Raw genomic sequence first — 17,261 nt, forward strand, 5'->3', positions numbered from 1 at the left:
AAATGGAAACCACGGCGAAAATCAAAACTGTTTCATTGGCAACAGTTAGCTACATCTCCCAGCTACTTATCTCCATGGCCGCCGATCGGACTTAGACGTTTGTAGTAGCGTTGTACCAACTTTCCAATACCCTCGTTATAGAAGGCAGCCGCCAGTGCTTTCTGCCAATTCTCTACGCTGGCCTACAACTGTTGTCGTGGCCAAAAAGTTGTATTCATAGCCAGCAGTTCATTTGAGCCGAGTACGTAGATGGTTACGTGTGCCGTGTCTGTTTCTGTTACTTCGGAAATCATATTCTCTATTGCTTTTGTGTATGACTGTCAGTATGTTTTGTTAAAGTTCCAGTTGGTGATAGGAAAGAATGCCACGTCTCTTGCTGATACTTCTATCGTCAGTATGACATGGAAATAATTTATTGTAATGTGTCATACCGTATCGACCAAGTGGAAACACAGGATTACTTGCGAGCGTTATATGAGAACTACAACAGAGCCACTTTCACGGGGAAGAGACACTAGGGTAGGAGAACCATAATTGAGGATAATAAGCTGATGATCTTATATTACATACCCAAAGGTTTTGTGTACGAATTCCTTCAACTCGTGCTGTGGGCATTGAAATCCCCACAGAGAACTGGGACTGCTTCGCTCGTCTACGTACTAGGGGAGCAATACTCCGATAACATAGTAAACGATACAGAGCTTCATTTAATTCTTACTACTGTTGTCAGCACTGTGATAGTGGATTTCATCTATATTTCAGAAAACGTAGCTTCTTTACATAGCAAGATAGCAACTCTTCCTTTTCCGTCTGGTCTAAAGTACCTAAAAATAAGGAATCTTCTAAGTTGCTATGTCCGTCGAGTTAGACCCACGTTTCGGAAATACATACTTTTTTTGCGGTTCTCTTAGCAGGCTCTTTGTATTGGCTATGGCTTACTGGCTGACAGACTATTCCACGGAACGTTCCTGAAAACCACGATAATCCTTATATTTACTATAAGGAAATCTTTGATGTCTAACTCAGCCCTGGTAGAGAGTGTCACACAATAATAAACATCAGACACCAGGTGTAATCTGTGGGCTGATTACTGCCTCTAATTGTTGCAGTGTCTGAGGGATGACATGATTTCAGTCACATCCTCTCCACTCGAAGAACAGCATTCAAGCTTCCAGTGTCTGCAATCCTCTGGAATCCACCACGTCTACTAAACTGTCGATTTACTGGTAAACACTTCGTGTCCATGAATGTCAGGGGAATGTGTTGAGGTATCGATGGTAGAAGGGGAACCAGCTTGCTCATGAACAGGACAATGAAAAGGATGGAATGACCTATAATTCTGTGAACTAAAAATGGCAGCTCACACTTGGGAATTGAATAGATGTTAATAGTTACTGTCAATCAGAGAGGCTCCTGCGACAACGGTACATAAGTTTCACAGATTCTGACTTCAGCTTCTTTGAACGAAATGTTACAGAGTGTGACAACCTTGCTTCACTTGTGCTACCAGTATAAAACAGGACATTTCTTAACTGTAGCCAGGTGGCCTCCTAAACAATGCAAAAACTTTAAATTAGTAGCTGTACAGTCAGTTGACGGGTGTCCTCTGCCACAATTGCTACATCGGTCGAGACTACGGCACTGCCTGCTGATACACCCGAAACTGAGGATTTTATCAAATTGGCGGGCAGGCGTAAGATATGAATGCAATTCACACGTAGTCTCTGGAAGATAAACATAGTTTGGAAAAATCTGTGAATTAAAAGTCAGACCATGTGTTAGATTTACAGCTAGTAGCTGAATCCCCTTCCCAAATTACTTTCCTGGAGAATATTTTCTCGCCAATGACATTAACAGGTGATTCGATTTCAGAAAGTATTTCCTGTTCGTCAAATTACAAAGTTACTCTTCAAAAGTTCAAATGTGTGTGAAATCTTATGGGACTTAACCGCTAAGGTCATCAGTCCCTAAGCTTACACACTACTTAACCTAAATTATCCTAAGGACAGACACACACACCCATGCCGGAGGGAGGACTCGAACCTCCGCCGAGATCAGCCGCACAGTCCACGACTGCAGCGCCTGAGACCGCTCGGCTAATCCCGGGCGGCAAGTTACTCTTCGAATAACACTCTGCTGACGCCCCACGTAAGTAGATGCGAATTCCACAAAATTTAGTTTCCAAATAAATCAGATTATAGTAAACGTTTCGCTGAGAGTGCGATCATTCCTTCCACTTCGATCCTGATGTTACGGGCAGAACCATACAATCCTCAACTGAGGAAAAATTTACTTTGCTACTGAATCTTCGTAAATGTTACTGCCTCTAATTTTACTCAAAGGAAGACAAGTTTTAGGTTATTCATTAGTTAATTACAATTATTATATCTCCAGTGGTATGTTACATATAAAATTAAGTACTAAATGCCCTGTTTTATACACTACTGTAATCGTAAATTTTACGAAAGTTAATAATATTACCTTTAGTTTCAGTAAGAGCCCAGAGGACTAATTTCCCAACTGGCAATGGATGTAATCTTTCAGTACGTGCAGGGCGGTACAAATAAAAGTAGCTGGAAAATAAAAGTTCTGGGGTACCAAGAAACAAGGTAGAGTAAAGGAAAATAGTTGATTTGTTAGGACTCTGAAGCATTTTCTGGTGAACGCAGCCACAATTTCTGTGGCAAGTTTCGTAATATTTTTTGACTTGTTCAAAACAGTTCCTATCTGATGCCATTTTGGGACTAAGCGCTGCATGGCATTCTTTGCTGGTACTTTGACACCACAAAATTTCTCAGCAAACAACTGGCCATACCTTTTCCACAACTTGTTGTCACGTAACTTTCCACAACGGCTTCCCGCTGCTCCTCTGCGAGCACCATCGCCTACTTCGCACTGCTCCATTCACACTAACTCAGCCCGCATTACGCTCTGAACCGGTGTGGATAACGTGGCAGACGTACATGTGGTGTGCGAGTTACGTGGTGTGGTCATATGCAAACATTCACTTCCAGTCGTATCCACTTGTCTGGGTCACTTTTATTTGCCCATACTATACATAGCAAGGGCCACAGTACTTTGGTTTATCGTGTTTTCAATAACTAGAGCACCTCTTTCACTAGCAGCTGTGCTTGAAACAAAGTTATCGAAATTCCGTATATGGACGTATCTAACTTCTTTGTCTATCTTTACTTAATGCGACTTCTACGAGGGCTGTTCAGAAAGTAAGCTCCGATTGATCGCGAAATGGGAACCACAGTGAAAATTAGAAATGTTTTATTTTTAACAGCTAGCTACACCATCCAGCTACTTCTCTACGTAGTTGCCGTTCTGACTAAGACATTTGTCGTAGCGTTGTACCAACTTTCCAATACCCTCATCATAAAAGACAGCCGTCAGTGCTTTCCGCCAATTCTCTACGCTGGCCTACAGCTCGTTTTCTGTGCCAAAATGTTGTATTCATAGCCAGCGGTTCATGTGAGCAGAAATGAAACGCAGGGGGAGTCAATTACGGGCTGTATTGTGGGTAGTCAAACATTTCCAATTGAAAACGATGCAGGAGCATCTTCATTGCCCCTTCAGAATGCGGCTGAGAATATTGCCTTGTAGAAGAAACTGCACGACAGTTATGTAATGTTGGCTGTATAGCTTCAGGCGAAATTTCTCACCAGGTCCTCGTACTTGGCGGGAGACACTATTCTCTAGCCAACTTTACGCGATCACTGTGAGCTCAGAAATGAGAGGAGTGACGTGATGCTATCTAGGGTCATACTAGAGACACTGCCCAACACATCTGTGCAAAGCTTTATCGGATTATCATAGTCGTTTCCATTTCGCGATCAATCGGAGCTTACTTTCTGAACAGCCCTCGTATATAACTATACTCTTTGATGCAACATCCGTGTTTTATTCATTATTTATGATAATTTATGTTATTGTATTTAATTTATGGATGTAAATTCAAAAGTACTGTGCTGTAAAAGAATGTAAAAATTAATACTGCTCTTGTAATATTGGTTCATGCATAGGGAAAATAGGTTAGTAATCATGTAAAACTTGGAGGGAAGTCACTGCAAAACGGAATTGGGTAGGCGGGAATAGGAAAAGGTGGGCCTGGTGGTCGAACTGCAAGGCTCGTGTGTGGGATGAGTAAGTCTGGACTGAAAGAGGGGAGAATGACTGCATGATTATGTAATATAGTCCTGGATGCGAAAGTAATGCGGCTTATTATTCATAGCATACTCTGGTTAGCTTTGTACAATGAAAATCCGATGCAAAGAAGAGAATTATCAGCGCTTGTAGCACAGGAAGAGCCATAGATACATTGAATAGCGCAGCAGGTCGACTCTGCTACAGTCGTCATTTCAAGTTATCAGTTGAGTACTGTGTAAGGGCGTGGACCTGTTTTGTGGTTTCGTTTTCAGTAATAATTTTGTGTTCTGTAAACTCTGTGTTGAGCCTCTGTGTTTATGTTTGGTTATTTAACTACACAGTATTCTAACCCAAGTGCTACGATACATCAGAGTACATTATTTTACCGAACTAAAAAGAAATGATCTTCTTTAACAAATGTTAGAGATTTTATGAAGTAGCAAAGTGCATAATTATATAGTGAGCAAACGTTTTGGAATGCTCCACTTAGTTTGCATAAATGAACAGGCAAAGTGTCATCGAAGTGCAGTTACTAAGACAAGATTTAATGTATTAAATTCAAGGACTTTTTTTGGAATAATAGTGTCTACAATTCCATTTGTTATCTGGTTAACACTGTTCCCCATTTTGTTTTGTGACTAAAGTGTTCAGCATCTATCCGAGTCTACCGACAGTTTATTTTCTGGGTCCTCATGCTAATAGTTGAGTCAAATTTAAATGTGATATTACAATAACAGCAATCAAGAATAAGCAACGAGTTAGAAATATTCAAACTATACTATCTATGTGTTACACCTTCCACTTGATCTAAATAATATAACGATGTGAATGTTCCTTGAGAATGCAAACAGTAAGCAGTAGATACCATTACTTCGTAACTATTTTAACAGCGGTGGTTTCTTATAACTAAACTAAAAAACAACCTCTTGTTAAAGTCAGTAGTGTGCCACCATTAGGAATCATTTTCCTATAACTGACATTATCTTCCGACTGTAATGTACACATAGGAAGTGTTTTGAGAGTCAGTTGTTGTCTAACTTATTAATACTCATTTGTAGTACATGTCAAATCACTGGTACATTATTTTCTAAATTGTTCTACTGTCTCGTATCTTATCAGCAGAGCAGGACTTCAGTGAATAGTAAAGTCAACCCCAATAGTTAACTTTCTTTCTGAACCACGATAGTTCTGGGTACACCTTTGGCTAACTAGGTTGACGACCGTTTCCTTTCACGTAATTACAGCTTACTTGATCACTAATAGACCCTTGGTTCGGTTCTCGTTTATCTAGTGCTTCCTTTCGGCAGAAATCTTTAAGGGAACCCTAACATTACACACCGTCACGGTCACAAAACAAAAATCCTTTCACAGGGGAAACATTTTATATCAACAGTAGCCGGTAGTGTTGTATACTGACAGCTGCGCTATTAAATTTTCTCATCAGATTGTGTAGAGATCTTTTGAGTGGAAACATTTTCCGCTAAGATTCTTGTGATTCTACATTCCGTAGCCACAATTCACTCAATAAGGGGCTGACTGTCTACCCGCCTGGCTGGTTCATTATTTTCAGCCACATTAAGTACGTCCTTATAAAAAATAGTTCAAATGGCTCTGAGCACTATGGAACTTAACATCTGAGGTCATCAGTCCCCTAGAACGTAGAACTACTTAAACCTAACTAACCTAAGGACATCACATACATCCATGCACAAGGCAGGATTCGAACCTGCGACCGTAGCGGTCGTGCGGTTCTAGACTGAAGCGCCTAGAACCGCACGGCCACAGCGCCCAGCACGTCCTCATAATGGCTGGTCACAGAGAAAAGCATACTGCCAACTGCCACTGTAACAATACCATAGTCAGTGTCCTTACTGTGCAAGACGGGTAAATCGCATTCTTCGACTAAGCTGCTACTCATGATGTGTCACAGAGACCAGCTGTGAAGTGATTATCAGGCACTTGTCGGCAACACAATACCTATGCAAACACTGAAACAGTACTTGAGGAAACGTGGTGACCTGCACTACTCCCTATGAATAAGGAAGGGCTTGCTACGAAACGCCGTCTGAAACTGGAATGAAGTCTTTGCGTAAGTTAAATTGTGGATCATCACCAAGCCCTCGTTTCTTTTGTGGTTTATCTTTGCTTTTCACCCTCACGCACCTCCAACCCCCTAAACATACCTAGCCCCAAAAACATCGCCCACTCACCCCGCAAACAATCTCTAGCCTCTGAATTTCTTAAATCCAGCTGTGGGGCTATGGAGACTGGTGGGAGAACGTGTGGTTTGTTTAAAGAAGTGTGACATAAGATCCCGGTGTTGAAATGAAAGTTTTCTTGTACTTGAGGAGAGCTTTATGTTTTCATTGGATGCTGGCTAAGGCGATCTATTTTTGGCCGGATTTCCTGTTGAAGGGAATCCTCGTTGTGGGACTGCAGTGGTCTGTTATTTGGCGATAGACCACTGGTACCGTTTTGACGGCAAGGAATACGCAGGATGTAGCTTCACATGAGAGGCACTGACTGGTAGGACTTGAAGATGCCCACATCGGAGAATTACTGTCCAGTAGGACATTAAGGTGTCTACATTGTCGATGTGCTGGCTGTTTGGGCGCAAAGGTTTCTAGATCGACTTGACATATCAGCACAGTATAGGGTGCCATACCTTTGAGCTCTGCTCAGGTTCTGTCGCTTCCATCGTCAGGAAAGGACCTGTTCGTCTGCACAACGCCACTCGGCACATCCCAGACTTACTTATGGTGAGCATAATTGGCAGCACCGGCAAAGCAGTGGAATTGGTTTCACAGTTGTGGAACCCTGACGATCGCCTCCCATCTCCGTTGCACTGGTAATGAATGTGTGGTTTCCTGGACTTTTAATCGTCGACTTCCAGTCAGTATTTCAATCAACCAGTATGTGATTCAATAGTCATCAGTTATCACTGAACACCAGGAAGGAATTAATTCTTTGGAGATGTTGTAGTGATAATTGTTAAGGGAGTGGCGCTGCTTTCCATTTAACCTCTACATAAATTGCATTTGAGCTAATTACCACAGGTTTTGATAATCGATTAACGTGTTGAACTCATCAACGTGTTTTTAAGGATAAATGCGAGTATTGATTTTAATAACAGTTTCTGTTTCTGTAGGTTACTAATGTGTATCGTGGAAGGTATTCGCAATCAGCTCAGAATCTGTACCAACGTTTTACTCCAGTCAGATGGTGTTAGAGTGAGATGTTTGTTTTGTAAATTATCCACATTAAGAGCTAAGGCTACGGCCGTGATTTTCTTGTTATCCGTTTAACTTTGTGCACAAGTATTTATAGGTAATTTCTTTAGGAAGTGGTCTGCCCAAAGTTAGTTTTGAAGGGATAAGAAAGTTTTTCAAAGCAGTCTTTTGCATAAAATTTGCGTTTCTGTGCCAGGATTAAGTTTAGGATTCTCTGGGAAGCAATCAGTTACGTTAATTCCGCAGTTCATGCTGTCTGACAAGGTGTACGACTGATCTTCGACTGTGAGGAAAGTATTCAGCTTCAGAGATCAGAGTGGTATCGTAATTTGTGGGCACTTAGAATTTCAGTAGTATAAATTTTACACACACGTTGGTGACTAAACGAAGAGACGACAAATTTTTGTGCATTTATTGTAGTCCAAGCTGGCGCCTTTTACAAATTTGTATTTTTCTTTCCTGTAGGTTCTGATAAAGCTCTTTTGGGTTCGGTCCGACAACTGAGGATTCACCATTCTGCAAGCCAGCACCGATCATTTGGAGGAGAATTATTATATGTAGGACAGCTGAGTAGAATATGAGAAGCCGATTCTATCTTCTTTTTCCTTTACATGGTAGGAGAGATGTAGTAATTTATGATTAGGGATTAGGTTAATTAAATCTTGAATGTTAACAAGGAACAAGGCACGTCCCGAGTTAGAACGGAATTGTATTAAAATTGATAATATGATGGAACTGCATGAAATATGAATTTACGTGAGTCAGGAGAGGAACATACAGTTCATCTAGCAGAGCAGTCACATCCGATTGGTGATGAGCATGACTGTAACATTGCAAATAACTGTCAATTAGGAAGGAATGACAGTTTGAAGGATGATAATATGCAAGAGGTTACGAAAAATGCTGTTCTGCTATATGTCCAGGAAGTGAGAATCATATGTAATCCGATGGAGTAACAGGAACTGAGCCGGCCGCGGTGGCCGTGCGGTTCTAGGTGCTGCAGTCCGGAACCGTAGAATTGCTACGGTCGCAGGTTCGAATCCTGCCTCGGGCATGGATGTGTGTGATGTTCTTAAGTTAGTTAGGTTTAAGTAGTTCTAAGTTCTAGGGGACTGATGACCTCAGATGTTAAGTCGCATAGTGCTCAGAGCCATTTGGACCAATTTTGAACAGGTACTGAAACTTCGTGCAACTGACACTAACTCACCACATTCAAGATAATAGGAGTAGTAAGGAAGGAGGTTATCAGTTCGACTTAAAATACTTTTTAAAACAAAAGGAAGCACAGTTGGAAGACCATAAATAAAAATTAAAATGTGGTGGAGAAGAGTAGACAAGACATTAAAGACATGGTGGAGAAGGTCAGAAATAAAATTAAACAGAAAGAAAAGAGTCTAAGGAACTGTATTCGAGAGATGATAGAAATCAAAAAAAATTGTCAAATTGCAAAGGAATCTCAGGAATATGTGAATCAGGCCGCAAACAAAGCAGAGGAAGCAAAAAGTGTAGTGAATGAAGCGTTTACAAATAGTAAACAAACTGACAAGTAAAGTCATGAAGCAATTTCAAAATTACACAGTGGAGTCAACAACACAGAGCAACGTAAGATTATGTAGTATCAGGATTCACGAGACCAGTAAAATTCTTAGAATTCACGATGAAGGCATATCAGTTTCTGGACATGCCATGCGAACTAGGGGAGTAATCAAGCACTTCTATAGCACACTTCCTCTTAATTACCAACAATTTTTAGCTGGGATATGCAATGTTGACATAAATGCTTTCTGTAACATGCTACGTGAACGTGAGTTTGCGTTTAACGCTCAGACCAGCTGCGCACGGAGGCACGATTCTGAAGGACACTTTCGCAAAGCAATATGTTAGTGGAGACAAGATAATTGTAATTACATGAACGGATATTCCAGAAATGGAAACCATTAGATAAAAGAAGGTTACGGGAACAATCATGGGCCAAATAATGGAGAGGGGAATGGTGGAAGATGAAATAATAGAGACTGGAATAATCAGAGAAGCTTGGAGAGAACTGTGAAACAGCAGATGGCGCAGACTGGGGAATAATGAGTGTGGCGAACGTTTTGAAGATAAAAACGGAAGTGGTGTGGCGGAGCATAGCATAGAAAAGATCGTCTGAATACGAGGACTGAACCCAAAACTCCATCAATGTGATTAGAGCTCTCCTAGGAATGAAGACGATGACGATTCGAGGACTGAATAAGAACAAATGAAAAGAGAAACTGAGCTTCCCATTCACGAATGGGTAAATCGGATCATGAACATAGGAACAGAAGACAGAAGAACTACGCACAACCCTACATGAAAATCGCGATGTATTCCTGCTGAAGACATGTGCAACCGACGTGTTAATGAGAGCCAATGATCATCAAACAGCCTTTGTAACTCTGTACGCTTTCCCATTAGCTCACTGAGAAAAAGAGCATCAGGAAGTATTGGGAATGTTACGAGAAGGGATAATACACTACTGGCCATTAAAAATGCTACACCACGAAGATGACGTGCTACAGATGCGAAATTTAACCGACAGGAAGAAGATGCTGTGATATGCAAATTATTAACTTTTCAGAGCATTCACACAAGATTGGCGCCGGTGGCAAACCTACAACGTGCTGACATGAGGAAAGTTTCCAACCGATTTCTCATGCACAAACAGCAGTTCACCTGCGTAGGGTAATGAAACGTTGTTGTGATGCCTCGTATAAGGACGAGAAGTGCGTACCATCACGTCTCCGATTTTGATAGATGTCGGATTGTAGCCTATAGCGATTGCGGTTTATCGTATCGCGACATTGCTGCTAGCATTGGTCGAGATCTAATGACTGTTAGCAGAATATGAAATCGGTGCGTTCAGGAGGGTAATACGGATCGCCGTGCTGGATCCCAACGGCCTCGTATCACTAGCAGTCGAGATAACAGGCATCTTATTCGCATAGCTGTAACGGATCGTGCTGGCACGTCTCGATCCCTGAGCCAACAGATGGGGACGTTTGCAAGACAACAACCATCTACACGAACAGTTCGAAGACGTTTGCAGCAGCATGGACTGTCGGCACGGAGACCATGGCTGCGCCGGCCGCGGTGGCCAAACGGTTCTATGCGCTTCCGTCTGGAACCGCGAGACTGCTACGGTCGCAGGTTCGAATCCTTCCTCGAGCATGGATGTGTGTGCTGCCCTTAGGTTAGTCAGGTTTAAGTAGTTCTACGTTCTAGGGGACAGATGACCTCAGATGGTAAGTCCCATAGTGCTCAGAGCCATTTGGACCATTTGAACCACGGCAGCAGTTACCCTTGACGCTGTATCACAGACAGGAGCGCCTGCGATGGTGTACTCAACGACGAACCTGGGTGCACGAATGGCAAAACGTCATTTTTTCGGGTGAATCCCGGTTCTGTTTACAGCATCATGATGGTCGCATCCGTGTTTGGCGACAACGCGGTGAACGCACATTGGAAGCTTGTATTCGTCACCGCCACTCTGGCGTATCACCCGGCATGATGGTATGGGGTGCTATTGGTTACACGTCTCGGTCACCTCTTGTTCGCATTGACGGCACTTTGGACAGTGAACGTTACATTTCAGATGTGTTACGACCCGTGGCTCTACTCTTCATTCGATACCGGCGAAACCCTACATCTCAGCAAGATAATGCAGGACCTCATGTTGCAGGTCCTCTACTGGCCTTTCTGGATACAGAAAATGATTGACTGCTCCCCCGGCCAGCACATTCTCAAGATCTCTCACCAACTGAAAACGTCTGTTCAATGGTGGCCGAGCAACTGGTTCGTCACAATACGCCAGTCACTACTCTTGATGAACTGTGGTATCGTGTTGAAGGTGCATGTACACCGCCATCCAAGCTCTGTTTGACTCAGTGCCCAGGTGTCTCATGGCCGGTATTACGGCCAGAGGTGGTTGTTCTGGCCACTGATTTCTCAGGATCTATGCACCTAAATTACGTGAAAATGTAATCACATGTAAGTTCTAGTATAATATATTTGTCCAATGAACACCTGTTTATCATCTGGATTTCTTCTTGGTGCAGCAATTTTAATGGCCAGTAGTGTAGAATATGCAGTGTCTAAGAACAACAGCCCGTTACGTTTCGTTGAGAAGAAGGATTGGACCACTTGGTACTGGATTCCAGACATACCAATACAATAATAACTTTGAAAATAGACAGACCCCAAAAAGCTGGGAGAACTGTCGTAGAGGTTTCATAGATTAAGGAGTTTCGTCAACAGACCTTCAGTAAAGTTCCGGGCAATGCGAGCTACACCCATCCTGAAGCTACGACGATGGCCTCTTAATCGCTAAGAGAAGTTGGAAGGACGCTTCAATTAGTTGCTCAGTGCATTAAAAAATCATAAAGTACTTGCCAACCTGGAAAAGTCATATTTCGGCACAACAGAAGTTGAACTTTTGGAGCACATAAGTTACAACGGCAGAAATGATCAATCCGAACCCAGAGTAATTACAGCCTGCAACCCAGTTTCCTATGCCTCAGACACGGAAGGACTTTACAGGGTTGCTTGTTGCATTCAATTTTTGCAAGAAATTCATAAAGATAGACTCGTTAGCCCCCCCCCCCCCCATGAACCATGGACCTTGCCGTTGGTGGGGAGGCTTGCGTGCCTCAGCGATACAGATAGCCGTACCGTAGGTACAACCACAACGGAGGGGTATCTGTTGAGAGGCCAGACAAACATGTGGTTCCTGAAGAGGGGCAGCAGCCTTTTCAGTAGTTGCAGGGGCAACAGTCTGGATGATTGACTGATCTGGCCTTGTAACAATAACCAAAACGGCCTTGCTGTGCTGGTACTGCGAACGGCTGAAAGCAAGGGGAAACTACGGCCGTAATTCTTCCCGAGGGCATGCAGCTTTACTGTATGATTAAATGATGATGGCGTCTTCTTGGGTAAAATATTCCGGAGGTAAAATAGTCCCCCATTCGGATCTCCGGGCGGGGACTACTCAATAGGATGTCGTTATCAGGAGAAAGAAAACTGGCGTTCTACGGATCGGAGCGTGGAATGTCAGATCACTTAATCGGGCAGGTAGGTTAGAAAATTTAAAAAGGGAAATGGATAGGTTAAAGTTAGATATAGTGGGAATTAGTGAAGTTCGGTGGCAGGAGGAACTAGACTTCTGGTCAGGTGACTACAGGGTTATAAACACAAGGTCAAATAGGGGTAATGCAGGAGTAGGTTTAATAATGAATAGGAAAATAGGAATGCGGGTAAGCTACTACAAACAGCATAGTGAACGCATTATTGTGGCCAAGATAGATACGAAGCCCACACCTACTACAGTAGTACAAGTTTATATGCCAACTAGCTCTGCAGATGACGAAGAAATTCAAGAAATGTATGATGAAATAAAAGAAATTATTCAGATAGTGAATGGAGATGAAAATTTAATAGTCATGGGTGACTGGAATTCGAGTGTAGGAAAAGGGAGAGAAGGAAACGTAGTAGGTGAATATGGATTGGGGCTAAGAAATGAAAGAGGAAGCCGCCTGGTAGAATTTTGCACAGAGCACAACTTAATCATAGCTAACACTTGGTTTAAGAATCATGATAGAAGGTTGTATACATGGAAGAACCCTGGAGATACTAAAAGGTATCAGATAAATTATATAATGGTAAGACAGAGATTTAGGAACCAGGTTTTAAATTGTAAGACATTTCCAGGGGCAGATGTGGACTCTGACCACAATCTATTGGTTATGACCTGTAGCTTAAAACTGAAGAAACTGCAAAAAGGTGGGAATTTAAGGAGATGGGACCTGGATAAACTGAAAGAACCAGAGGTTGTACAGAGTTTCAGGGAGAGCATAAGGGAACACTTGACAGGAATGGGGGAAAGAAATACAGTAGAAGAAGAATGGGTAGCTTTGAGGGATGAAGTAGTGAAGGCAGCAGAGGATCAAGTAGGTAAAAAGACGAGGGCTAGTAGAAAGCCTTGGGTAACAGAAGAAATATTGAATTTAATTGATGAAAGGAGAAAATATAAAAATGCAGTAAATGAAGCAGGCAAAAAGGAATACAAACGTCTCAAAAATGAGATCGACAGGAAGTGCAGAATGGCTAAGCAGGGATGGCTAGAGGACAAATGTAAGGATGTAGAGGCTTATCTCACTAGGGGTAATATAGATACTGCCTACAGGAAAATTAAAGAGACCTTTGGAGATAAGAGAACCACTTGTATGAACATCAAGAGCTCAGATGGAAACCCAGTTCTAAGCAAAGAAGGGAAAGCAGAAAGGTGGAAGGAGTATATAGAGGGTCTATACAAGGGCGATGTACTTGAGGACAATATTATGGAAATGGAAGAGGATGTAGATGAAGATGAAATGGGAGATACGATACTGCGTGAAGAGTTTGACAGAGCACTGAAAGACCTGAGTCGAAACAAGGCCCCGGAGTAGACAACATTCCAGTAGAACTACTGACGGCCTTGGGAGAGCCAGTCCTGACAAAACTCTACCATCTGGTGAGCAAGATGTATGAAACAGGCGAAATACCCTCAGACTTCAAGAAGAATATAATCATTCCAATCCCAAAGAAAGCAGGTGTTGACAGATGTGAAAATTATCGAACAATCAGTTTAATAAGCCACAGCTGCAAAATACTAACACGAATTCTTTACAGACGAATGGAAAAACTAGTAGAAGCCGACCTCGGGGAAGATCAGTTTGGATTCCGTAGAAATACTGGAACACGTGAGGCAATACTGACCTTACGACTTATCTTGGAAGAAAGATTAAGGAAAGGCAAACCTACGTTTCTAGCATTTGTAGACTTAGAGAAAGCTTTTGACAATGTTGACTGGAATACTCTCTTTCAAATTCTAAAGCTGGCAGGGGTAAAATACAGGGAGCGAAAGGCTATTTACAATTTGTACAGAAACCAGATGGCAGTTATAAGAGTCGAGGGACATGAAAGGGAAGCAGTGGTTGGGAAGGGAGTGAGACAGGGTTGCAACCTCTACCCAATGTTATTCAATCTGTATATTGAGCAAGCAGTAAAGGAAACAAAAGAAAAATTTGGAGTAGGTATTAAAATCCATGGAGAAGAAATAAAAACTTTGAGGTTCGCCGATGACATTGTAATTCTGTCAGAGACAGCAAAGGACTTGGAAGAGCAGTTGAACGGAATGGATGGTGTCTTGAAGGGAGGATATAAGATGGACATCAACAAAAGCAAAACGAGGATAATGGAATGTAGTCGAATTAAGTCGGGTGATGCTGAGGGTATTAGATTAGGAAATGAGGCACTTAAAGTAGTAAAGGAGTTTTGCTATTTGGGGAGCAAAATAACTGATGATGGTCGAAGTAGAGAGGATATAAAATGTAGACTGGCAATGGCAAGGAAAGCGTTTCTGAAGAAGAGAAATTTGTTAACATCGAGTATAGATTTAAGTGTCAGGAAGTCATTTCTGAAAGTATTTGTATGGAGTGTAGCCATGTATGGAAGTGAAACATGGACGGTAAATAGTTTGGACAAGAAGAGAATAGAAGCTTTTGAAATGTGGTGCTACAGAAGAATGCTGAAGATTAGATGGGCAGATCACATAACTAATGAGGAAGTATTGAATAGGATTGGGGAGAAGAGAAGTTTGTGGCACAACTTGACCAGAAGAAGGGATCGGTTGGTAGGACATGTTCTGAGGCATCAAGGGATCACCAATTTAGTATTGGAAGGCAGCGTGGAGGGTAAAAATCGTAGGGGGAGACCAAGAGATGAATACACGAAGCAGATTCAGAAGGATGTAGGTAGCAGTAGGTACTGGGAGATGAAGAAGCTTGCACGGGATAGAGTAGCATGGAGAGCTGCATCAAACCAGTCTCAGGACTGAAGACAACAACAACAACAACAACAGACTCGTTAGCAGCCGAAAGAATCTGTGCACTGACAGGAGAACAGACGCTGTGGATTTGGAACGAACTAGCTGAGACTGAGTTTCAAGCACAGTCAGGGGCACTAATAAATGCACCAGTATTAGCACATCCTGACCGGCAGACTGATTTTTACTTTATGAGGTAGAGTCCTGATGAAAAGCGAGATAAATTCCCCCAAGACCAAGCTCGAGGCCTTAGCCGTGGTTGGCAGTTTAAAAATTTCTGTTTTTCCCTGTTTGGATAAAAAATGAGGATATCAACATATCACCTCATATTAGAGTTCCTTTTAACAGTCAAACTCACCTGTAGTATGTTAACCCATTGGTTAGCCTATTTGCAGGAATTTGACTTCTCTACTATGTATGTGCCAGAAGAAACGAGTATTAATGCCGATGGACTGTCATATTCGCCATAAGAGAGGACACACGAAGTGTTAGAGATCACCTAAACTCACCATTTTAGCCTGTACTATGTAAGAAATGGGGCTTTGAAAACTGCGTAACGGTAACTCTGCAAGACATGCCTATAGAACAGGACAAGTAGACTCCGCTTCCTGGAGAGACTGTTAGTGACGTGCATTCTGTATCTTTATACTACTGAATACAGTCTGCGAAACGCTTTCCTAGTGGAAAGAGGCTTTGATAAAATGGACAGTTTTTGAGTACTTCTAGAGAAAACTTTCTGGGCGAGTTATCGATCTAGAAAGCTTTGTAACAGACACAGGGAGTCCCTGATAATGGGGGTCACAAGCTTCGGCACAATATTCAGCAACTAGTTATAAGTCATCTGCATCGGCCGGAGTTTCACGATATAAAATTTTTAGACGCAAATTTGTGGAAGAGCGGTTTAAATGCACTTAATTTGAAGAGCCTCATTTCTCCTTGCAGTGGTGAAAGTACACAATCGTCTGAGTAGTTTTTTCACTGGAGGAACAAAAATGTTACCTTCTGATTCGAAATTCCTACTTTAAAGGCGGTAAACGTCTGCAGAATCGACGCCCTCTGAGCTTTTAACTTCACTTCGGATTGAGTTACGGATAGAGTGACTTCAGACTTCTTACAGAGCGGACACTTCGGCCTCTGTTTACAGCAGTCTCTTCTCCCTTTACACTCGGCAGACACACTGCATGTTCCACACACATCTCTGAGCGGTGACCTTGCAGAGCACATTTCTGGCTCAGACGTCATCTGAGGACAATGCAGCAGATCTGAGGACAATGCAGCAGCGGCGCGCACACAGGCACACTTAGCGAATCATCGTCACCCCCTGCAGCCAGCAGGTTCATAGTCGCAGGATGGTGAAATTTACTGGCTGCACAGGTGGTGTATATCGCGCTGGTTTTAATAACCCGTAATAATGTCACGGGTAGATTGTACTGGGATGGCACAGTTGCATTACGACTCATATTCCATGTATGCATGCAGCCACTGTTGTCGAGTCGTCGATTTGATTCTTGGAAAGTTTAACATGTTAGATAGCTGAATTTACCACTATATGTTTTCCTTTATGAACTCTGCCAACCGTAATTCACTTCAGTTTTGTCTTGTTTTTTGTTTATTATTAATGTCGTTGCATCTCGAGTAACTTTCACTGAGGTACGTGGCAATGTCTTAAACCAAATAATTTTGTGCTAATATATTTCATTTTATAGCTAGTCACTCTTTGCATAATTAAGGTAACTATGTGATTACCCCACCCACTGATCTATTGCTGGGCCGAAAATTAGCATTCATCACCTCTGTTGTCAACAGTTCACCTACGGTGGTTAACTAGGTAAGATATCTAGAGAGGTAACTAACCATCGTCATTTGTCACTCTCTATAATAGGGAATGGGGTTTAAACAGTGAATGGCAGTTGTCATCCTGTGGGGGATGTGGCAATGTGAAATTATTTCTGATACTAGTCTCGACTTGGAAACTTTTCTGTGAATAGAGAACTTCA

The sequence above is a fragment of the Schistocerca cancellata genome, chromosome 4 (assembly GCF_023864275.1).
Source record: "Schistocerca cancellata isolate TAMUIC-IGC-003103 chromosome 4, iqSchCanc2.1, whole genome shotgun sequence".
NCBI lineage: Eukaryota > Metazoa > Arthropoda > Insecta > Orthoptera > Acrididae > Schistocerca > Schistocerca cancellata.